Raw genomic sequence first — 24,187 nt, forward strand, 5'->3', positions numbered from 1 at the left:
GTTTCAATCCTCGAAGCCAAACATTTGGAGGCTATTTTACAGTGCGCCCATTTCAGAGGGTTCTGTCCTTGGAGATGAGGGAAATGGTATGAAACTGGAGCCTGAAGGATGTCTGTCTCCAGGCACTGACCTGTCTCCGCAGAGCTGTAGAGGGTCTGGCCTCTTTTATGACCTCTCAGAGCATATTTCCTTAACTAAGCTGACTCAGGATGCTGGGGTCACTGAAACATACGTTATTTCAAAGGCTGGGCTGAATTGTACATGGCATGATCTTCTGTAAATTCATACTAAACTGCAGATCAAGAGCAGTTACTGATATTCCTGAATGGGAATGACAAAACAGCACACTCTGTACATATTCTGTGTCCCTCCTTGTATACGCTTGCACCATTCATTCATTTAAGCACACATTGCAGGTAAACTGAAGTAAATGCTGTAGTTTCAGCTCTGGAACATACCCAGGTTGCTTGCTGAATGACAGCTTCCATCATTTCCTTATCCTTCATCAGTGTCTGGTGCCTTTCTGTCTAAGCTCCCATCTCTATGTGGGTTTAGAGACAACTTCTCCTATAAATTAGCCTCAACCAAGTCACAGAATGTCCCAGTGTCATTGTAAAAATGCAAGAAAAAAATCATATTGAGTTATTCACATAATGTCAAGCGGCTCATTGTCCAGAATGGGCCTTTTTAGAGATCCCTATAACTTTTGAAGTTTATATGTGCTATGTATGTAGATGTTTAAGTCATCCATTATAAAGACGGCACTAATTTAGCTGTATCTTTAAATTCTTCACTCCTGTTGGACAATGTTTTACCTTACTTGTGGTCCCTGCTGAGGCTGAAGTCTTCTTTCTGAATTACTACTCCTGTATTTCTGAATACTTGGCAGTTAAGTGCCTCAGTTTTGTTTTAGTTTGGATGATGACTTAGATAGCTTAGCAGGTAGATGGAGGATGGAGACCTGGACAAGTGTTCAACTTCCCTCACTTTTGAAAAGCTATTTTTTCACCTATAAATGGCGTTTCCCATATACTCAGCTTGTGCCCATTACCTCAGGTTGTTAATGGAGTTGTTAAACAGAATTGGATCAGGTATTAACCCCTGTAATGCATTCCAATGCTCATGCTGTCCCTGTTATCATTGTGGTTACACCTTCTGCTCCATTCTCTTGTCATTCAGCCCAAGCTCTTTGCCCAGGATGTCAGCAATTGCTCTGATAGAATCACAGCAGTCCCAAAATCAGATATTGTAGTGAAATCAACAGCAACTTTGCTCAAATACAGTGGTATTTAAACTCATTCTTGGCATCTTCCTAGCATGCTCCAAGAGCACTGTAAAATAAAACACAGTCTGTGTATTTTGCTTTTTTTTCTTATTACCTGAAAGTAGTAAATCACGGAGTTAGATGTTACCTCAGTCAGGAATAAACCCATCACCTTTAGCATTGGTTTCAGTAAAAACACAAACACTTCTGCAGTCGAAAAGCAGAGTTTTATGGCTGCGGTTCTTTGAAACAACTAATAAATATTTGTTTGCCATTTCTCTCTGGAGCAACTGTCTACTCGCTAATTTACGCATCACCAAGAGGCCATTTAACTCTTGCCTGTAGGTATTAAACCCTATCCATTACCATGTCACTGAAAACATAAACTATCTGAAGGCTGGGAAATGTTTGGAAGTGAATGGAACAGCTCAGCCCACAGCGGGCCATCCCCAAGCAGAACTCAGCATCCCTCAATAGCCTTACATTTTCTTATTTAACCTACACATGGTGTTTTTGCCCTTAAAGATTGTGGACACTGTTCTACAGTTGCACTTGGAGGGTCCTTCTTCCAGCTCGTAACTCTCAGCCTGGGAATCAGGTGTCTGCTCTTTCCTGGGTTTATTTATAAATGTACATCTTAGGGTTTTATGTATTTGTGTTTTTTGGAAACCTCAGCTCTTTCCCTAGAGATTTGTATTTCATCAGTTCCTGTCCCTGGATCCCTGGTTGATAAGCTGACTTCTTCAAGTCTGTGAATTAGCTGCCTATGGCTGATTGTTTGTTTTCCTTCCTGTTTGGCTTGAGAAACCTGCTTTCCATAGCGTTTGCTACTAAAAATATCAAGAGAAATGCATCTGAATAATTTGTTTTTGTTGTTAATTACAGTTCTTCCTTTTGTGCCTCTTTATGTCACTCCTCCCTGCTTATGCCCAGCCCTTGCAACAAAAGATTTCTCTATGGATTGAGCAGCAGAGCAAGTGCTCTGAGACATAGAATCATGGAATCTTAAGGTTGGAAAAGACCGCTGGGATATAGGTAACTTTCCAACATCAGTGCATCTGTGAGGGCACATGAAATGGGCTCACAGGTGGATCCCAGACCAAGCTGCTCTCATTGATGTCTTAGATAGGCAGGTTCTGTGGGAGCTACAAGAAGGTTCTCACCATGTCCTTTGACATAAGGGTCACCCAGAAGCCTCCTCCACCTTTGCTAGCAACATCTCCATTAATGCCGATGGCAGCAGGTGGTGGAGTCATGGTCTCTTGGAGGTTTTCAAGATGTGGTAGGTGTGGCACTGAGGGACATGGATGTGTGGTCATGGTGGGGATGGGCTGCAGCTGGGCTTGGTGATCTTAGTGGCTTTTTCCAACCTTAGTGATTCTATGATTCTATGCCTGACTTGAGAACAAGTGTTTGGCCACAAGTAAAGAAGCAGATAAGCCTGATGCTGTAACATCCTGCCCTGAGAAGCATTTGCCCCGACTGTCTCCTGCTCTGTTGGACTCTAGTCCCTCCTCATGGACATTGCAGAGCATTCATATATAAGTACAGCAAAACACTTGAAAGGTGACATTATTTATAGGCTCTCATAGTGCCTTCCTTGTGCCACTGACTTATGAATATACCAGTAAACTCATGAGAATGTCACTTTTTCAGATCCTAATGTCTGTTTGCATGCCATCTCCCATGCACCAGCATTTTGCAAGCCAACCATCTTCCCCACTGCTGCCCAACAATAGCCCACGAGCTCCAGGTTTGGCTTACATCCCACCATAGTTTGTCGAAAACACCAACACCAAGCTGGCCATAAAATAAAGAAACATTCGTTATGATTTTTTATAGCTCCCAACTACTGTAAACCATGGACGAATAGAGCTGCAAAGCTGGTCATTAAACTGTCTGCTCTTTCCTGTTTGAACAGGGCCTCTCCAGGGCTTTTGCTGCCTCCACCACCATCGGTCAACATCCAGGAAGGAAGACGTTTCTAAGGAAACCACGGAGGCTTTCCACCAAGGTGGTTGCATGAAAGCGCTGAACTGGTGAGAGTGACAAAAAGCAGTTCATTGGATAATGTAGAAAAAGGTAAAAAGTTATTGCACGCAGACTGTTTTTATAATGAGGCCATTCAGGCATAAAATCACTTTAAATAGGTAGTTTGTTTCCACGTTGCAGAATTATTTTCGTCCTACTCTTTCAAGGGGCAGTTTATCTAGGCACAGTGGTGTATAAATAATAAATAGCCCTAGGGGTAAGGCATTTTTACTTCTTTTTTTCCCCCTGCTTCGTATCCTGTTGCAGCTGGTCTCGGGCTGCAAAATGAATTTTGTTTTCTAAAATAATATTATTTACTTTGAGCACAGTCCTCTGCAAGATGCCATGAATTCTCTTCTGCAATTGCAATGTCCCAAACCAGACAGGAGCTTTTCAGTCCAGTCTTTTTGCTAAATGGCTTTTCTGTGGGTTGCAGAGTGGCTTGCTGGGAGGACAGGTACAGTGCCATTAGCTCACAGACCTCCAAGAAAGCCATGTGTGTGCATCCAGTGTTTGGACCAGGCAGTCATATGTGGTGCAAATGGTCTGGGGATAAACCCATGGAGACCTGAGATGAGATGTAGGCTTGCCATAAAGGTGGTTGGTGTGAGAGGGAGGTGACAGCTGACATACTGAGAATATACCACTTTGAGACTCTATGGACAAACAGGACAGATTCATTTCTTCCATTTCCTGAGATATTACATCTCCTGCAGTAACTGCATCTGATATTGCAGACCAGAAGGCCATGCTGAGATCTGCTTGGAGATGTGGAGTTTCATCCTGACTTCATGAACCTTCCAAGCTTTGATCCCATGGTAGTGTCAGAAGGTCTGGATCAAGCCTGCCATCAGCACCCACTTGGAGGAGCCAATCCAGGATCTGACTCACCAACCCAAACTGAGATTCCCTTGTTTAATTTGGCATAGATACCAGCTTTGCTGGTATGCTTGGCAGGAGAGAAAGGGGACTGGGGACCTTCTCCTTTGCACCTCTTCCTTGGATTGCCTTCTTAAAGGCATCTGTACATCTTAAAGGATGAGTGATGGTTGTGGAAGAGTCAAGAAGACTATATTTGTACATGGGAGACTTCAGGCTTGGTGTGGAGATCCCAGAAGGATGAAACACACTGCAGGTGGGCTCTGGGAGAGGAGCAACAAGGTCTTGCAGTAGGGAAGGAATTAGGTTCAATGAGCTCAGGTGAACAGCTTCCACCACGTGTGCTAGAGAAGTCCAGTCATTGTGCCACAAGGGTGGGCTCAAGGGAAATAAGCAGAACACCTTAATGAAGGATCAGCCTGAAAGGATCCAGACGTGCAATAAAGTCCCAGGTTGCTGATGGGGGAGGGAGAGAAATTCCTGCTCTCCTCAAAGCAGTGAGTGATTAGCTCTAAAAGCCATGTGCCAACTCTCCTCCGGCTGCCGCTGTTCAAGATAAAATAACAGGTCATCTGTTGGAGCAGAGGTCCTTCCAGACTGAGGTCTAATTTCTGTGCTCTGGGGGCTTAAGTGCTGGTTCAAAGGTCACCAAGCAGCACCAGTCGCAGAGCAAGGACGAAGCTCATTTTCACTCAAAACAGAGCCTGCAGAGCAGGACCCCTCGCGCAGTCAATCACACACAGCTTGGATCTGCACAGTCTCAGCGGAGAAGGAGTTGTTTGGAGATCAATAGTGCAGACGGATGGTGCCAGAGCAGATGCTGGTGCAGAGATAGGGCTTACCTTCCCTCACGTAGCCAAAAAGCTTGAAGCACAGAACTGCAAAATAAACGGTAGGAGATACAGATAAGCCTGTGGGGAACCTTCATGGCTCTGCACACCAAAACTCTGTAACTCCAGGAGCCACATTATTGCAACACCAACTGTGCCTTCAGCTGAGTGGTGGATGATCTTCATCCCAACAAAAGATGCTTGTGGGGTAAAAGAGGATTTCACCATTCTCTTCCCTTGCAAATAAATTAATCACTAAAAGCACTCTTCCCCATCCCCCACACCACCTCCCAAAACAGAAACATTCATTTTTGTGGTTTGAAAGGACCTTTCCTTTTAGTTCCATGCCTCTGGTTTCTTATTACTGGAATAGCAGCAGTTAATAAGGTTAATAGTGTGAAACAGAGGGAAATGAGTAGCACCAGAAGCACAACCCAGGTCCTGCTGAGTGCCTGGCACGCTGCTGGCCCTGCCCCAGCTGGGAGGGGGATCAGCATGGCCTGGCAGATAGTAATGGCAAGTGGTCACAGTGGAGCCTGGAAAATGAATTTTCTTTTGTCCCCAAATAACATGAGAAAGGATTCACCTAAAATAAATGAGAAGCCCTTCATCTACTAGGTAAGGAAATAGGGAAAACCACCCATTTGACACAGAACTTCTTTTAAAAGGCCAGATACAGTGATAGCAGAAACTTTGGAAAAGTAAATTAAATAAGATGCACAAGAATTCAAGGCCTTTTCTGGACTAAATGTCAGTCCACGTGTTATCTGGGCAGTGAACTTCCACCTGGTCCTCTTCACCCTTTACTTTGCTTCTAACAAGTCAAATATTTGCACTCCCTGCTTGCCCTTGGAAAAGCCATTGCCTCCACCCAGGAGCAACCCTCAAAACCCAAGAACCAACTCCAAAAGGTCTGCAACACAAAAGCTCTTGGGAGCTGATTGAGGTTCTCTGCAAAGCATTCAGAACTCTTAAATGTTTGTTCCTTTTTTTCTTCCCATAACAAAGCGATCTATTTCACAGCTTTCAGCCCAAAGTGTCAAGCACTTGAGCAGTAATTGGACCTTAACGATTGCTAATACGTTTCAGCACCTAAGGAATCTATGCAAGAAGGGCAGGTAAAGAATGGAAGCGGTCTGCAGTTAACTCCTGCCCTCCCCTTGCAAGGGTTTGTATCCCCTGCCTCCCAGTCTGTGTTTTTACTGAGTGGCAATTAATTAAAAAGATCAAGATAGAAGAAAGATGGAAACCTTATTACTGGTGTTATATTTCCATTCTAGTTTTGCCCAGGGAAAAAAAGTTTCCCAGGAGATTAGCTAATAGTTAAGCTATTAAAGGCCTCGAAACTGAAAAGGTTATTTGCAAGGTCAGGCAACTTGACTAAGCTCGTAGTTTCAAAATTATCCTGGGTTCCTTTACTAATTCATCGATCAAAATGACACGTTTTAAATTACAGATGAAAATGCAACAGATTTAAGTTCCCATCATGTAACCCCTGCATGAAAACTACACATTACAAGCTTCTAACCATAGTAATTTGAAAGCGAGAATGGAACATTTGTTCTTATTATGAAGTGCTGATTTACTACAAATTCACAAGAAGCTGAACCAGCCTTCACACTGAAAACACACCGTCTTCCAGCCCCTCTCAGATGCAGCTAATGCAATATTATTCTTCCGTTAGCTTTAGTCATGTTTCTGATTCCTGGTTTAAAGATAGGGATGCAAATAGTGAGATGTAAAGGAGGGCTTTTCTCATGGATTCACTTAACCGCTGACAGATTATGGGAAGCCAAGAGATCTGCTGGACATGCAGAACATCTATATGGTAATGGTGACTGAGTGTTGGAACAGGTTGCCCAGAGAGGTAGTAGAGTCTCCTTGAATGGAAATATTCAAGACCTGTCTGGATACCTACCTATGCAATGTGTTGTAGGATACCTGCTTTAGCAGGGGGGTTGGACTCGGTGTTCTCTTGAGGTCCCTTCCAACCCCTGTGATTCTGTGAGCTCCTGGGACCTGACTATTTTTCTTGGGTGGTCTCTTGGGGTGTGGTGCTGGCTCTGTCATTCAGCTGTGGATTTGCTTTGATATTAAATATGATGCTAGGGCTGCCATATGGGGATGATTCCAGACTGGGTGTCACAGGTAGTTCCCTTTGAAACATCATGCTTTGGAGAGGCAATTTGAAATCGGGTGCAGAGGGAAACTGCTTTTCTCAGGAAGAATATGGGGTATGACCTCAGGAGGGGTTGAATGAACCCATGTTGATACATCCAGCCAGGAGTGGAGCATCCAGAAGAAATCCATGTTATGTTTATGAGTTGGAGCCATAAAATAGAGTGGAGGTTGTGGCCGGGGCTTTTGCATCCCATGCACAACTCTAGAAGCATACAAGAGCCACATCACCCCAGAGCTGTGCTCTCATGGCAGCAGCAGTGGGGTTGGTTTTCTTTCCATCTGGCTGCTCTGCATCCTCCAGCAAAGGAGTCAGCACTTGTGGCCACAGCTGTAGCAAAACCCATATGTCGAAGTTTGGATCATTTTCTTTCCCATCCCAGGCATCTGGATTTGTGGCTTGTTCAGCTAATAGCCTCGCTGGCAGGGCTGCACACAGCTAAATAGCCATGGGGAGGCTCAGGGAGGAGCTCACCTGTCCTACAGGGCACTTCTCATTCTTTCTCTTCAAAGGATGTGACTCACTGACGTAAATTTTGTAGATGTCCAGTGAAAAATGCTTCTGGATAATAACAGTCTCCTTTCAAAGGCTCAGCTATCGTATATCCCGCTACTTCAAGAATTGTTCCTGTCAGGATAATGTGTTTATAAGTTGTTTTTTTGTTTGTTTGGTTGGTTTTTCCAAAGTGAATCAGTTGCAAAATATTCAGGCAGAGGGACATATGGAAATCATATGAGATTTTACTGCATTACACTTGAAAGTGATCCCTCGGAGAGCTCATGAGAGGCAGGACGCAATGCAGGGCTGCCTGGCACTGCTAAGAGGGGATGCACACAGGAGGAGGGGAGCCTGGAGCTCCTCAGTCTTTCATCTCTGGGGGATCACTGAGCTATCATGGCTGGAAGGGTGTTTGGTGCTGGTCAGAAATCTCCCACCGAACCTTTTCCGGAGAGGACATGGGGTTTAGTTACATGAACACCATCTGTGTTTTCAAAGCGTTTGTTTTTTCTATCAGAAACTGAAACTCCCACTGGTGAGCAGCCCAGGTCCTGGATCCAGAGCCTGATGTGAGGCTTTGCAATGCCCTGAGCACAATATCACCCATCATAGTGATGTCTCCTGAGCTGGCACCTCTGCTGCCAGGGAGCTGGAAATGAGACATGAATGATGATGTGAGCAAGGGATTGCTCACAATTTACCCCATTATCATCCCTGGAGGTGTTCCAGAACAGTGGGGATGTGGCACTGAGGGACATGGTCATGGTGCAGTGGTGGGTGGGTTGAGGTTGGATTTGGTAGTCTTAGAGGTCTTCCTAACCATAACAATTCTGTGATTCTATGATACTATAAATCAGCTGTAGGACCTGCCCATGGCTCTGGTGGCTGTTTGCATGGTAACCCCACAGCAGTGTACACAGAATCATCACCCCAGCTCACTGTTTTGCTTTCACCTTTGCTGTTCTGAAGGTGAGCAACCTCTCACATCCACACAGAATTCAAGGGGTGAGAAAATATATCAGCCACGCTGATAGAAAAACAGTGCAGGCCTACGTGGGCAGGAAAGTAATCTGCTTTGCAGAAGGGCTGAGGCAAATGTTGGAAGGAAGAAAGAGAACAAGAGGGAAGGACAGACATCTGCCATGCAGTTCCGTTGTGTAACAGAAGCAATGTGTATGTTCGGCCCAGAGCACACACTTGTTTACCAGGGCAATGCTGCTGTCATATGTCACGCACCAAACAAAACCCTACATCAAAGCCACCGAGCACTTGCTAAGCAGCAAGCGTGACCATTCATCATGTAGGTCTACATGCATGTTATTCTGCAGTGGAATGCAGAGTGTTGTGCTGGAACATAGTGGCAGACACCTCCAAACATGCTGAATGATGGAGTGCCTTTGTGCAGGGGTAGAACATCAGTTAGCTATTACGCTGTGACCAGCAGGCTGCTTGGGTTCTTATTCAGGCCTCTCTGCAAAAGCTGTGACATGAAAGCTTTCCTCACAATCTTGTGGTGGGTAGCATTATTTTTATATCTTAACTTGATGCACTGATACTTTTCTTGATGTCACTTCTGTGGCTCAGCACTTGTGGAACAAGAAATGGCCAAGCAGATGCACAGGTTCTGGTTGGAGATCATGCAGACAGCACATTGCAAGCTTTCTTTAGAGGACAGCACATGGGTTATTATTAAACCAGAAAACATATGTGAATAATTGAGGAAAAGGATCCAGCGTTTAGCTCAGAAAGTCAGCTTGCTGAGAATAATGTATCTCTGCATTCTGACCTGTTGCTGACAACAAATATATTTCACTGTTACCTGGATAACTATGATGGGATTTTTTTTTCCTTGTCTAAATGAAAGCCAGTTGGGAGAAGCTGGCAACAGACAAATGATGCTCATTCCACCCCTGCTTTTACTTAATGGCTGATATCAAGATCCTCAGCATTCATTGGTGACATTACTATTAAAAACATATTTCTTATCTGGCTCTTCCTACAAATCGATGGTGGAAATAAATCTGTGCCGATGGAGCAGTGAGCATGCAGGCCATGGGAAGGAGGAGAGCTACAGCCTGCTACATGGTGCACCTGCCTGCTGCTGCCAGGCATCCCCTGCATCCAGGGACTGCAAAACCCCTACCCCAGAGAGCCGAAATGCAATGGACTCCATGGAGACAGCGCAAAACCTAATGGATAAAGGAGGTTCTGTTAGCCCCCCTGTGTGTCCCACACATTCAGGAAGATGTGGAAGGTGTCTCATGTTGCTCTGCTGGAGCACTGGCAGCACCAGGATAGTGGGTAGATGGTTCTTGAGGTGATGTGCAGTGTATCAGTATATCCTAGTGTCAATACATCAATACGTGGCTGCAGGAAATTGCTGAGTGCAAAGTAATCTCCATGAAGACCTGTTGAAACACCATCCAGTCCAGATCAGGTCTCTGGGATTTAAATATATATGATGAATTCAAATTCGGTGTGAAATTCTAGCTAGTTGCTCTGGTGAGCATTGGAAAACATCAAGCCTTTCATCCCCAGAAAGGCTTTTATTGGGGCAGACAAGTAAGTGCTTCACAGCCTTTTCCATTATGGAGAAGGGCTTTTAAACCACAAGTGTGGTTGAGAAGAAATGAAATTTCCTTTCCAGATTGGCTTAAGGTGCTAGAAAGTGCTGTAATTGTTGTTAGTGCCATGCAGACAAGGTGGGATAGCACAGAGAATTAAATGAAATTTAATGATAAGTGATAACGTCAGCTCTGTTTACATTAACCAAATACGAGTTTGAGGTTATGTTTCTCTTCCAGTTTATCTGAATTTCTCTGTTTATTTTATTATGTGTCCTCAGGGCATGGACAAATCTTTACCTGATTGTCTGGAGCCAGCACAGAAAGGCGTAACTTCAGGCTTCTTAAGATCTACAGATGGGAACCTCCTGGCAGCGTGTGCAGAAATGATCAGGTAACCATCAGGGAATGAGAGTATCTGGTGACCATTTCTGCCATTCAAGAGGGAAAAAACCTAACCTTGTATCAACACCACCTAAGGACTAAATGGAAAAAGGCAAGGAAATGTCCATAAGGGGAAGGAAGGCACTGAGTGCCCCTGTACTTCATCCTTCACAGAACTGTTTGAGTTGGAAGGGTCCTTTGAAGGCCATCTGGTCCAATTGCCCTGCAATGAACAGAGATGCTCGCAGCTTGATCAAGGTGCTCAGAGGAGCAACAGACATAGCTAGATCCAATTGGTTTTCATTTCACAAAGTCCACAGGTAAGAATATGCTCAATCGTTTAGCTGTAGGAGGAGATGCTATGTGCTATATGAGGAGCCCATCACTCCTCCTACGGAGTGGAGGAGCCCATTCCATCACCTGACCATGCTTTTGGATAAGAAATATTTCTTAATATCCAACCTAAACCTCCCCTGCCACAACTTGAAGCCATTCCCTCTCATCCTATTAATAAGAAGGAATAAGCACTGAGATATTCCAGCTTGTGATATGAAAGATCTGTCAGAAAATAATGTTCTGTGGCATCTCCTATTGCTGTTTTCCTTTCAGGCCCACAAGGACAACATGGGATGAATCAATCACACAAGATGGATGAGGCCAGTGGGTGATGCTTGGGTGAAAACCGCTTCCAGATTTCACACCAGCTTCACTTTTGTGCTCCATCTGAAAACACAGCTTTATTGCACAAGCATAAGTAATGCAGGAAGGCACTCACCACTCCATTTTGGGCAGCTTTTGTTTGTGATAGTTTTAATTTACTGCTGAAGTGAATCCGAGACTGATAATTTTTATGATTTTTTACCGAGAAAAGACATTAAGCTACTTACTTTGGCTGCACTTCCTACTCTGCAGAAATTATTTATCCAAGCACAGCGGCAAAGTGGGTCAGGGGAGGAATAATAATAATAATAATAATAATAAAAAGAAACTGCCCACAAAAATCTTGAATCCCTTGCAGAAGCTGGATTAAGGTTCAAGATACTGGACGCAAACCGCTGCCACGTTCTCCATTTCAAAGGAAAGGTGTCAGCTCAGGCAGCAATGCAAAGATTGCATAGTTTGGGCTGCAAAATCCCACTCCCACCGTTTGCCATGCTGGCCACAAAGGAACAGAGAGCTGGATTCAGTCTGCAAGCTGCTCTGCCTTTTCCTCAAGGGATATAAGCTCCAAAAAATGAGTTGCTTTACTGATTCTATGAAAAAGAGCAGAGAAAGCACTTGGGAAAGCATGGGTAAGCAGCAGTGCCCATAGAGAGGAGGGGAGAACAGGGAAGAGAAAGCTTTTTTCACTGTATTTTCTACCACCAACTGCTCAGTTTGGGTGAAATAGGAGTCACATCTTTTCCCAACTCTCTGAAGTGAGGGGAACTTTGCTGAGGCCCCGGCTTGAACCGGACCGTGCACAGATATCATCAGATCGTGCACAAGAAAAATAAAGAGCTCAGGTTGCAAAAGAAGAGCGATGGAGGAGTGAAACTCGAGAGGAGCATGCAGTCTGCTGACAGCTCCCTGCAGCTCAAACCGACCGATCAGGGCCACAGCAAAGCCTTGGAGCAGAAGCATTGTGCTCCAGGAAAATCAGCATGGTGCAGCCAGGAGGGGATCGTGCACATGCAGAATTATCTCTGCAGTGGCACCAGAGGAAGAGATCACACCGTTTGCAAAAGCAGTCCGTGCAGGTGAGAAGGGAAGCACAAACCACATCAGCAGCTTGGCTAATCAAAAAGGATCTAGCATTAATAAACCAGAACTGGAGGAAAAGAGATAAAACCTGGCAAGGCTGTTGGCAGACAGATGCTTTTCTCGCCTCACCAGCAGGAATCCAACCCACAAAAACCCAATGCATTTCTTACATTAGACAATTAAAACCCCATCTTAATCCTGAGAGACTTCAGGTGGCACAGCATGCTGTTATTTAACTGTGTCTTCCAGGACTGATTAGCTATCCAAGCCACAAGGCATCTCTACCCCCAGTAAAAGCAAAGGAAGAGAGAGCAGTGGGATGGAACCTCTGGACCAAGAAGGTAGGACAGCTACAGTGGGATCAAAGTCACTCCTGGTCGAACAGAGTCTGATCTCAGTGAGACTAACTGGAATTTTATTCCCAGTATCTATTGATACTGCAGTATCAGTTGACTGCAAGGAGCACCACAGACAGCCCTGAGAGCACAGCACACCTCTCCACTCTGGGAAATACTCCAAACGTCAGACTCACAAGCAGAAAAGTGCCTGAGCCAGCAGGAACAGGCCTTCAGCTGGGAAGGTGGGTAAATTTGGAGCAAGAAGACCAGTGTTTGCAAAATGAAATTCCAGAATGACTACAGATTGCCTCAATTAAAGCCAGATTTGTTGCCTCGCTTCCATTTATGTTAGCTGTGAGGCTGCTTCTTTTCCTTAGGTGTTTCCATGGCCACTTAATGTAGCCCTTACTTTAGCTTCTCAATTGGAAAGTAGGAAATGGGACAAAGGCAGCACCTATTAAAGCTCTGGCTTGCACTGGTTGCACGTAGTCAACCTCAACCACCCTCTGGCTTCTCGAATGTTGGTAAAGTCCTTTCCCTCTTATATTCTGAAGAGTAGCTCTTCAAGATGGGCGACTTCCAAAGTAGCTGATTGTGCAGAGGTTGTCGTGGCAGACAGGGTGGGAAGGCGTGCAGCTGGCGAAGCTGTGGTGCTATATATTTTGCAGTGTTTGGAGTGTTTGTGAGCACAGCCTGAGTCAGCAGTCTGTGTTTTCTCCCAGGCAAGAAAAGATATTTCATGCAAACTTCACCATCCTGTTCTCGTTTCCTGTGTGTAAGAAGTGACCTGAAAGCAGAGGAGGCAAATCAGAACACTGTGATGCACGAGGGATACTATTAAGCCAGGAGCATTTCAAAACAAAGCTTTTCAGCAACTGAATTGTTTAACAGCATAAGAGTTGGGGAAGAGATTTCTAGCCTGAGCTGGCAGGATATGCCCTGTCAATAAGGCTGACTTGGGCACCCTTCTATACAAGGCTTGTGGGCTTCCTCCTGCAACCTGTGCTGAAGGCAGGAGACCATGGGGTTTTGAAGGCTGCTGAGTGTTGCTGTCTTTGCTTTCAACAAAGCTGTGTGTTCAGAAGGGAATATATCCACAGCACTGTGGGTGCCACCTGTCTCTGCTACTGTTTCCAGTATTAACCTTAGTATTCCTTCTCACATCATCAAGGTTGGAAAGGATCTCCAGAATCATCCAGTTTAACCATCAGCCCACCCCACCAGGCCCACTAACCATGTCCCTAAGCGCTATGTCAACTCTTCCACTGCTCATACCAATCCTTAAGGGTTTGGTTTTGAGGGAATATGAACCCAATTTTTTAAAACAAAAGGATTACAACAATCCTATTCACAGCATACAACAGTGCCATACTTTCTGTAGCTAGGAGTTCCTCTTAGAAAATCATCTCTGCTTTTGGGGGTCTGCTTATCCAAAAGGGTAACATACAGCTTGAATGCAAGCCAGTCAAAGCTCAACACCTCAGCAAAGTCAGTCCTCTGGGAAGCAGAAGCTGAGCAGCCCACGTGGGTGCTACCGGAGTCCTCCTATGGAGAAGATGCGGAGCTGAGGTCTGGATCACACATGGCTGGGACAGTCCCAGCAGAGGCTTGCAGAGCTTTGTGTTGCACCATTGCAGTTTAGCCTGATTTGCAGTAACGGGGCCTTGTCTGGCCTCATCTACTGGCTCAGCTTCTCCCCATTAGTGAATCCTTTGGCACTTACTACCCTCTCTCTTGTTTCAAGATCACCATGGATTGGGAACTCAGCCTCAAATGAATTGCTTCGTGTCTAGAATTTGTCACTGCTCCCAGATCATCAGCAGACAAAATGACTCAAAACATTCATCACCATTATTGTAATTATTACTGTGATTGCTGCTTATTCCCAGCAGAAATTTCTCACCAAATGAGCCCTGATAAACCTTCAACAAATGCTGTTTTATTTATAAAAACAAATAATTTCCAACAGGAATTGCAGACAGTTGCAGCTCCTTTGTGGGCTCAGAGCTGTGATGTGCAGGCTGTGCTCGTATGGGCACCAGCACTGGGCTCTGTATAGCCCAAGTGAAAACAGCAAAAGGTAACTGGGAAATAGATGTCAACAGTGTTTCTAATCGTCGCTGGCCTCCTCAGGCACATGTTTTTAATTGCTTTAAAATAATAATAATAAAAAAGAAGAAGTGAAATAAAAACAGTTATGAATAATCTAATAAGCTCACCAACCACCTGTGAAACGTGGCTTCCCAGCTGCACAGTATCAAACACGAGAATAGAAAACAGAGCATTCTCCGAGGCAACGCACATCCACGTCATTCCAAAGCCACAGAAGAAAAATGTATTAATGCCATTTTTGGCTCACGTTTTGCATGCCACTCCATGTAAGTGTGTCGGAGGAGCGGTTGCTCAGAGAATGTGCTTTGAAGTAAAAAGCTGAGGAGGGGAAGGTGGAGGAGGAGGATGACACTGTCGACAAAACCCCGTGTTACAGTCATTTAAGGGATTGCAATCTGGCAGGCAGAATTACTCAAGAATAACTAAGCATGTTTGCCTAATATAAAGATATTCAGGAGTGAGTGCTCAAGCAATGTTAATGGGCGGCTTTATTCAGAAAGCAATTTGTTTTCCTGCTATGAAAAGAGGGTTATGTTTGCTGTGTTTCGGAGCACGTGTCCTCACTGTTTTTCGTGGGAATGAGCTGTTTCATGGAGGGGAAAAGGTAACATCCTGACATGGAGGAAGAAAGAAAACTATTTTCAAGACCGTTTTGACACGGTTTTTCTTCTACACAGAACCAGACTTCAAATACAGCTTCTTAGCCACGACACTGAGTGACCCACCCAAAGAACTCTTTTTTCCACAAACAATATAACGTTGGGAGAAGGAGCCTGAGAGGAAAAGCAAACAGTCCTTAAAGCGACTGCTTTATTTGGATAGTTCTGAACCACTGGCGTTGGGGGCAGATTTTAAGTCGGTGGGTGTGGGGAGAGGAAAGCTCATGGTTTTGATTTGAAGTAGCCACATCAAAACCCATTTTAGTGAATGGAATGGCAGTATTTTGAAAAATACATCCTTCTTAAGGGGATGTTAGGGAAAACAATCCCTGCTGAATGATAAAAGCCAACGTGTTGGCTGAGGAGGAAAAAAAATAGCCCGGAAGTAAGACAGTTAGATCAGTGCAAGCAAACCTTGCTCTGGTTGGAGCAGTACCTGTTTGGTGAAGGAAATCATTATGCACGCGTTTTGATGGTGGGCAGGGAAGTTCCTCTTTTACACCATGTGGACTGCTGACATGGAGTTGTGCATGCTGCTAAAAAGCAGCTATTTTGCTCGAAAGAGATTTGGAGCCCCAGTTTAAGACCTGTCCATCCATCCTGACTGGGTATGGCCTACCAGCCAAGTCCCCAAGTCACTGCTGATGGATGAGCCACAGACCTGCGTGCTGGCTGCTGTGTGTTGAACAATAACATGATTTGGAGCAATAAAGACACAGAAAGTAGCTGCTGGGCAATGAGGATGTCTCTTACTGGGTCTTCTAACCTTTGGCTTCAGCTTTGCCTTGTACTTTTAGAGTAAATTTTAGAGGGGAATGGTGTCCTTCTTTGCATGCTTTCAGAACATTGCATCTGTCCCACATGGATACTCCTAGGTCTAAAGGAGATATACCTATATGTATATGTATACATATGTATATATGTATATATATTTCATCAAAGTCCAAGCATGGAGCAGGTGACCATAGTGTGGCAAGAGCAACCAAGGACCACCATAGTAGCACCTTCTTTAGCAGGCCATGAAGCTTCTGTCAGAGGCAGCAAAAGATCAGGACCTCCACAAAGTTTTCTGAGGTCTGGAAATGTGTTTTCATTCTGGTATGGAACAAGAACCAAAGTACCGCAAAGGTTTCTGAGAACTGGAAATGTGTTTTCATTCTGGTGTGGAACAAGAACCAAAATAGTCAAACGCTCCACCGAAATGGATATGGTTTTCTTGTTATTTTTGCCATTGAAACATCTGTTTTCAGATTGAGATCAGGGTTCTCATTTAGATCTTTCTCTGCTTATAAATTGACCCCAGAAACTCTGAAAACTTTCCCATGGAAATATTATTAATGGGACTATTTCACTGTGAGATGTTTTGGTTTGGATGAAGCAGCACTTTCCAACAACAGTCTCATTAAGATGTTTGAGTGGCTTCAGTCTCAAAAGAGCAAACTATTTTTTTTCGAGCATTTTCAGGTCCTACTGCAAAAAAACAAGCAGTACCAAAGTAACATTGTCACCAATTAGATATGTAAAATGAGAGCTGTATTATTGCCTATCTGTTAGAGTCTTTTATCAACGGATCTTTGTTCACAACAAATCTCTTACAAAAATGAGAAAAAAAGAAAATATCACAAAATACTTCCAGACAAGGCTCTCAGTGCCGTTCAATAAGGATGCAGTTTGGTCATTAATCACCCACGTTTAGGCAAGCAGTTAGAAAAGCCCAGCTGTTCCAGGCCACAATGCTTTCCTTCACTACATTAGTATCTCCCTATTAACAAGACAACTTCAATGCGTGATCTCCAAGAAGGACCATAGTGCCTTATTCCCAAGGTGGCTACTGTGGCGTTGTTTAAGATCGGAAAGTTCATGTACTTAATGCCCTTGAAAAATCCCAGCTTTGTGTAAAGAGGTTTTGTACAGGCAATAGTTGAGCTCACGCTGGTGCTGCTGTTACCCGGCAGCTCCCAAGACACCTTGGGGTATCCAACCTTCCCAGTGAGCAGTTATGGATATTCCTCTCTGGAGATGAACTTTTGGACTGGAGTCAGGTTTTGAGCAAACTCTGAGCTTCAAATGAGTGGGAGCTGTCTGAGGCATTTAATTTGTGCTTTGTGCCAGGGCTGGTTGAAGCATTGACCAAACATCTCATTTCTTCCCCTCCCAGCACTGCATAATGCCAAGCTGCTGCATTTCCTCTGCTCGACTCTAATTAAGGCACTTTTTTCTGTTCTTTTTCCTTGCAAGCATCCATTGTCCAGGATTTCACAGGAGGGAATCTGGTGCTAGGAGCCATTTGGATGATGCCAGCCTGCTGAACACATTCAGGTAAAGCTCAGTGCATGCTTTGCTGGATTGAACTCATACACATCCTCCCATTCAGGAACACACTCCCTTGTCCTTACCCCAGGGATGGCATGACATGTTAGGATCTGCTCATGGCTGCCCCCTCTTTTGGCATCACCATCACCCATCAATGCCTTCCAGAAACGTATTCACACTTTCTTAAACCCACAGCTATTGAGTGGGTTTAAAATTTTCCCCGGGCACATTCCTAGGGTCTCTGGTTTCCAAACTGTCAGGAATTTGCCACACAAACATGTTCCTTCCCTTGATTTGTTTCTTCCAAGTAATTAGATCAGAGATTGTTTGCTACCTGTCATACCTTGGTTTAAGCCATTTGGGAACAAAGTGGGAGAAGGAAAAAAAAAATGAGAGGCTCAGGGTGGATTAAGGCTGCTGATTGTAGTAACAAGAGAAGGTATTTTAATGACAGGTTTAAGACTTGCTAAGTAACTGCAGTGAGGATTATGAATATATTTTGTAACAGGGTAAGATTAGCAGATAATCCCTTAGGAAAAAAAAAAAAAAAGAAAGAAAAAAAGGGATTGTGAATTTTTTTGAATCTTTTTCAAAAGAAAAATAAACACAAAAAAGCCTTAAAAAATTCTACACGTGGAAAATTTTCCTTTGAAACATTGGCATCCTGGAGTACTTTTGGGTCAGTATCTTTGGTGGGATTAAGCTGATGTATCTTAATGTGAGTAAAGAAATGTTGATTTATAGCATGTTTAATTTGAGCATTTCTTAAAGGGACTAATGAGCTTCTTGCCAAGGAGCAGCCTGGCATCCCCAGCTGCAGGGAGCAGTCCTTAAGGGGTGAGCTGACTTTCTCTTGCCCTGGAACAATGGTGTCATTGATACCTAAATGTCATATGGAAATTTCAAGGACACTTGGGGCCTTTCTCTTTCCTGACTCCATGAGACCTGATCTTAACCCTCGCCAAGCTGAATCTCTGACCAGCCATTAGCTTTGGATTTGACCCTTTCTGTCTATTCATCATGGGGAAGGGAAGTGATGCACAAAAAGCTGTATTTTTGTTCATTATCAGCAGTAGGAATTCATTGCCTTTAACATCTTCTTCTTGTCTGTATGTACATTTTCTATGTTAATAAAATCTGTCTGGGCAGATCTCTGCTGACAAAGGATGTTTTTCCAATCAGTGCTTGGGCTCTGCAAAACCCCAACACTTGGCTGCTTGAACCTGGTGAGGAGTAGGGCCCTTCAGACCTCTACCAACTATAATGCAAACTCAGCACCATAGAATCATTAAGGACCAATAAAAACCAATAAGATCATCTAGTCTTATCACCAGCCCGTGTCTGTGACTGCTCTAGAACCTGTCCCTCAGTGTGACATCCAGCCTTTTCTTGAACACCTCCAGGGATGGTGACTCCATTACCTCCCTGTTCTAATCCTCTCGGTCCATGGGGAAGGATGATGTCTAATCTCTGGGTAGAGTTTGGGTCCGATTTCCTCTTTCTTTTTTATTAAATGCCATTTATTCAGGTTTGAAGAATACCATAAGTGGACTTAGTAATGAGTCAGAAGTATTTCCAGGAGAATGTTATAGGCTCTTGGATTTGCCTCGAAGCTGAGCATCACCATAGCTCTTTTATAACTGCATAATCATAAATCATTGGATGCAACAAGGCTCAGAGCTCATGGGGGAAATTTCTGATCAAAAGTGTTTCTCAGCTCTGCCTTTATAAATAACAGCACTATATATTTTCTTTCTTTTTTTTTTTTTCTTTTCCAAGGAGGGAAGTACTAATATTACCATCTCTTGTATAGGGATCTTCAGTGACTTACCTCAGTATTTCTTCACTTAAAATCAGAAGAACAAAAAAGCATTCCGTGGAAATAAAGAGAGGAATTCATAGGGTGTTTTTGGTAGGAAGCGTCTCACTTAGATTTTAGTCCTTCTCAGCAGAATGACTTGAAAACAACAGCCAAACTTCAAACTACAGGATAAATCCCAATGGCCAAAGGCATGGGCATGTTTTTCCCCCTTTCTGACCAGCACAAGACACATCTCACATCTCAGAAGCAGAGGCAGGACTCAAGCTAAGTTGCTGCTGTGACATTAAATTATGTATTAGGGCCACTGAAGGGCTTTCTGAGATCAAAGAGAGGGAAATGAAAGCCAACAGTGATTTAAAAGAAGGTGGGAAACAGCAAAAAAGGACAAATTGCTCTGGATAGAACTTTCCTCAAAGCACACTGAGATCAACGTGGCCATATCTCTTATCCAGACAGGTTTTGCAGCAAGCCTGTGGTTAAATGTCCAGTTATGGTGTTTGTTTGGTCCATGGCCATGGAGAAGCAGAAACTGCTTTTTCTCCCAGAGAAGCAATTCCTTGCCAAGTATCCCCACACAAAGAAAACAAACACAGGAGAAGGCACCATCGCAGATACCCAGGGAGATAAGCTGCAAAAACATGTGCTCTGGGCAAAAGTGCAAGGTGCAGAATGTGAGTTCATGTTCTACATGTGTTCTTCACTCTGTTTTGTTTATTTTTGCACGGTTTTGATGTGTTAAATTAAGGGATAGTTCATGGCCGTAAGTCATCTTCTTGCTGTCGGAAGCCAAATAGTGGGAAGCAGGTATCTCACACATCAGAGGCCAGCTGTTTCACAGGGAGACTTCAAATGACTAAAGCGAGAACATGAGCGGTTGTTCTGTGGCTCAAAAATATTGAAAGAACTCCAAAGTTTTCGGAACAAAAATTGCCCTAGGTCTCAACTGCAAATTAGAAAGGGATGAAAATATCTGCCCCTCAAAGCGTTTCGGTGATTGAGATCATCAAACTACCAGGGTTAGGGCTGAGTTTCCATGATCCCTCTTGATCTGCTCCAAAGTCTTTATTTGAAGCAGAACCAGCCTGTGCAGCACATAGTGCTGAGTCCAAAGAGGTTATCCCAGCCCATGGTTGGCTGTACTCTGCTTTAACACTTATCTGACCTTACATTCAGCACAGTAGAGGCAAAAAAATGACCCATCCTAGCCCAGCCAGGCAGTTTCCTGCTAAATCTGTGGGTTCGAAATCTGGTTGTTGGCCTTTGAAAACCAGCTTGACTTTTCCTGATGTATGTTTCCACAGTGCTGGTGGTCTTATTGATCACAACAAGTTTGGCAGCAATAAGAAAACAAGGAATAATCAAACCTTTTCCAGAATTTTCCCTGTTTATGGGGAAAAAAACTGAGTATGTAGCCACAGCTACCGACAATTAAAATCCATCAACATTTTAGTATAGAGATCCGTGCTGTAGCTTGATGGAAAACTGGGTGGCAGTAAGTAAAGCAGAGCAATTAAGCTTAGCTATTTTTTAAACATGCTTCCGTCCCCAAAAGAGTTTGCATAAAATGCTTTTATGAACTAATCCATCAGTGCACGTGGGGATTGAATTTATCTATTAATTTATTTCCAATTCATAACCCAATCGATTCAGAACAAAAATTACTTTTCTCAGCCATTTTGTATTTTCCTTTCATATTCACCATAACTTGTCAATGCCAATAAAACCACCAGGACGGGACCAATGGCACCAATAGTCGTGTCACTAACTCACAGCTCAGCATCAAGTTTGCAGCTCTCCTGTGTGTTTCCCCAAATCCAATTTAAGCTCATAATGTACTTTATTAGCTGAAGACAGAATATTTAAAGTCAAAATATTTTGTTTTTTAAGTTTCGTCTTTTGAAATGGCAATTGGCAATATTCAAGCCACATGTTAGCCACTTGTTTTTAGGACAGAGGGTGTACCTTAGTACAAACCTTTCTCTGTTTCTTGAAAAAACAACAATAAACCACCCTTTGCCTTTTATCCACATCTGGCTGCAGCAAAAACAGTGACCCATGGAATTCAAAATTTCATACTTCACTGCTGCAGGCGAAGTCCAGAGGTTATTCTCGCTGTGTTTGTGAAAGATGTAGCGCTGTCAGGAGGAGAAGTGCTTATTGAAAAAACACGTGGGGTTTCTGTTTCCAAAAATTATGGAATTAAGCAGTGATAAAAGACTTTTTAATGCCCGGTAGTCATTCATGGGATTTAATAGGGAGCGGCTCAGTTGCTAATCGCAAGACAAGAGCAAACATCCCATGTCAGAGCTCATGTATGGAGAGCTACAGCTCAACAGATCTGCAATGCTGAAATACCTCTCCAAGGATCTGCAATTCCAAGGAGGCTGTTAAACATAAATTACCAAAAATAGTAACTTTGAATTTAAGCTCATGCTATATTTATTCCAATACCAGAGTAGGTCAAGCTTTCTAAGAATTCAAGGAGGGAAAGAGTTATCAGATAGAGGGGGATGAACCTAAGACGTTTTCCCCATGCCACCATCTGAAGATCGTCTTTCTCCCTTTCTGAAGGTCATGAAATAGAACTTAAGGTTGGTCTGAACTGAGAAACCAGAAGTTATAGTCAAACCCTTATTCTTTCTCTGAGTAGCAACCTGCTACAATTACCGCACAGCTTGTAGAAACCCTACATTATTTTAGTGGCGTGGTTTAATGCACATGGCGGTGATGGGTTGATGGTTGGACTAGGTGATCTTAGTGGTCTTTTCCAACTTTAATGATTCTATGATTCTGTTATTATTATTTTATCATTCCTCTAGCTTATCAGTTGCCCAAAACTCATCACTCAAGTCACTTTCATCTGTTGTAAAGGACTCCCCATGTTTAGAGTTGGACAGTTTTGCGCATGGCAAAATGCAGTCAAGTGAATACATCTCTGTGGGAAACAGATGTGAAATCCTCTGGCAGCCTCACCATTCCTAAGTGAATTTTCACCCATGCTATGCTTTCCCCCCCGCAAGATCGGCACGCTGCTGCTTCGAAGGGAAATGTCTGATTCCCAAATCTGGTTCTGGCTGGCATGCTGATCCTATCATCTTTCATGTGTGTGCAGGGAGGGGGGACTTTACAACTTTAATGATTGCAGAAAGTTCATCTGCCAGTGCGACCTTTAGGAAGCACATTTCCTTCTGCCTTGCACGTGATTCTGAGAAACATTTGGTTGACATCTTTCTTTGAAGCTTCCCAATCATCCTACGTATCTACAAAATCCGAACAGCAAACCATTGACAGAACCACAGTTTCACAATATTTTGATTAAAGAACAACTCGTCCTCTCTGCTTTGATGCTTCCCTGTCTGTGTTTCCTGGAGGCAGAATTTCAACACTGAGCAGGACATTGGATCTCAGCCATTTAAAGGGGCAATGCTTTTTCTTTGTGGCATTTGATAAAGAAAACACCCTGGAAGCAGAGCGTGAAGCAGGTACTTAATCGCTTTCCTTTCTTGGTACACTCTTAAGGATGTTTAAGTCCTTTTCTGACTAATCATCTTCTTTGATTACATCAAAAATGCTTGGTGTAGATGCAGAATTAACAAACAGCATCCCTATGCTTGTGGTTATGCTTTCACAAAACATTATGCACTACAATGACCTTTGTAATTGAAACAGCGACAAGTGAAACAAACTATCATTCCAAGTAGAAGAATGCTTTACATATATATGTCACTGATCATTTCTATTAGAAGAAGGAACATCTGAATAATAAATTCCCTATTATTTATTTTTTTAAACCCCAAGCCAGCTAATGCATTGTATCTTATTAGTCATATGGGAATCATGGAAGTATTTCTTTCCACTCAGATTGCCTAAGAGTTAACCTAGGCACAAGGCAGAGCATGCTGATGACACCAAGACCGTGTAGATAAATTTCATATGCTTTCCAACACCATCACATTTGGTTTATATCAGCGGTGCTGAATTCCTCCTTAATTCCCAAAATTGCATTCCAATTAGTTGACATCCATATTAGCTGGATGTTAATCCAGCTAAAAATAAATGCAAATGAACTCGTATGTACTTGGAAAACAAGCTATTCCCACTTTGCTGGTTTTTGGGAGGCATCAGCCATCTTTATTCCCCATCCTTTCAAGGCTGCTTGAGGGGGTGACATGGGAAAGGTATTCTGAAACACAAGAGCAAAGGACAGTGCAAGAGGAGAAATGACTGTCCAGCTTCTCTGAAGGTCACCTTCATCCTCACCTCCAAGCCAGATCCTGGGGTTCACATAGCAAGCCAAGGGGAATGGTCTTGCCGCCCATCCAATGGCCTGTTGCCAAAATGGCACGTATTGCTGGCTGTGCTGCTATCACTGCAGCATTCTCCCAGTTGAGAATGAATGTGATTAATGAGAAAACTTCTTTATTTCTGGCATGTTCTGAACGTTTCTAAAAAGAACTGTAATCAAATTGTAAATCTTGCTTTCCCTTTTCCCCCCTCCCTCCCCCCCAAGATCTGTTTGCTCGTCATTCTCTTTTCAGGGTTATCTATGCTAGCACCATCTGCTGCATCCA

At 43.5% G+C, this 24,187-nt stretch overlaps 1 long non-coding RNA gene across 3 annotated transcripts in view; it reads left to right on the plus strand.

Annotated features, from left to right (window-relative positions):
• The window catches only part of LOC107317707 (uncharacterized), a 226,296-nt gene that overhangs the window by 196,421 nt on the left and 5,688 nt on the right, over positions 1 to 24,187 (plus strand). For 2 of the 3 annotated variants that reach the window (XR_001556997.3, XR_014932877.1), the window contains exons 3-5: positions 3,186 to 3,346; positions 10,527 to 10,639; positions 17,720 to 17,800. This is a non-coding gene — a long non-coding RNA (uncharacterized LOC107317707). Of the gene's footprint in view, positions 1 to 3,185; positions 3,347 to 10,526; positions 10,640 to 11,238; positions 11,328 to 17,719; positions 17,801 to 24,187 lie in introns of those variants that run through there. The other variant, XR_014932876.1, reaches the window with a different exon arrangement.

Source organism: Coturnix japonica, chromosome 11 (genome assembly GCF_054131305.1).
Source record: "Coturnix japonica strain WE chromosome 11, WE-NBRP24, whole genome shotgun sequence".
Taxonomy (NCBI): Eukaryota; Metazoa; Chordata; class Aves; order Galliformes; family Phasianidae; genus Coturnix; species Coturnix japonica.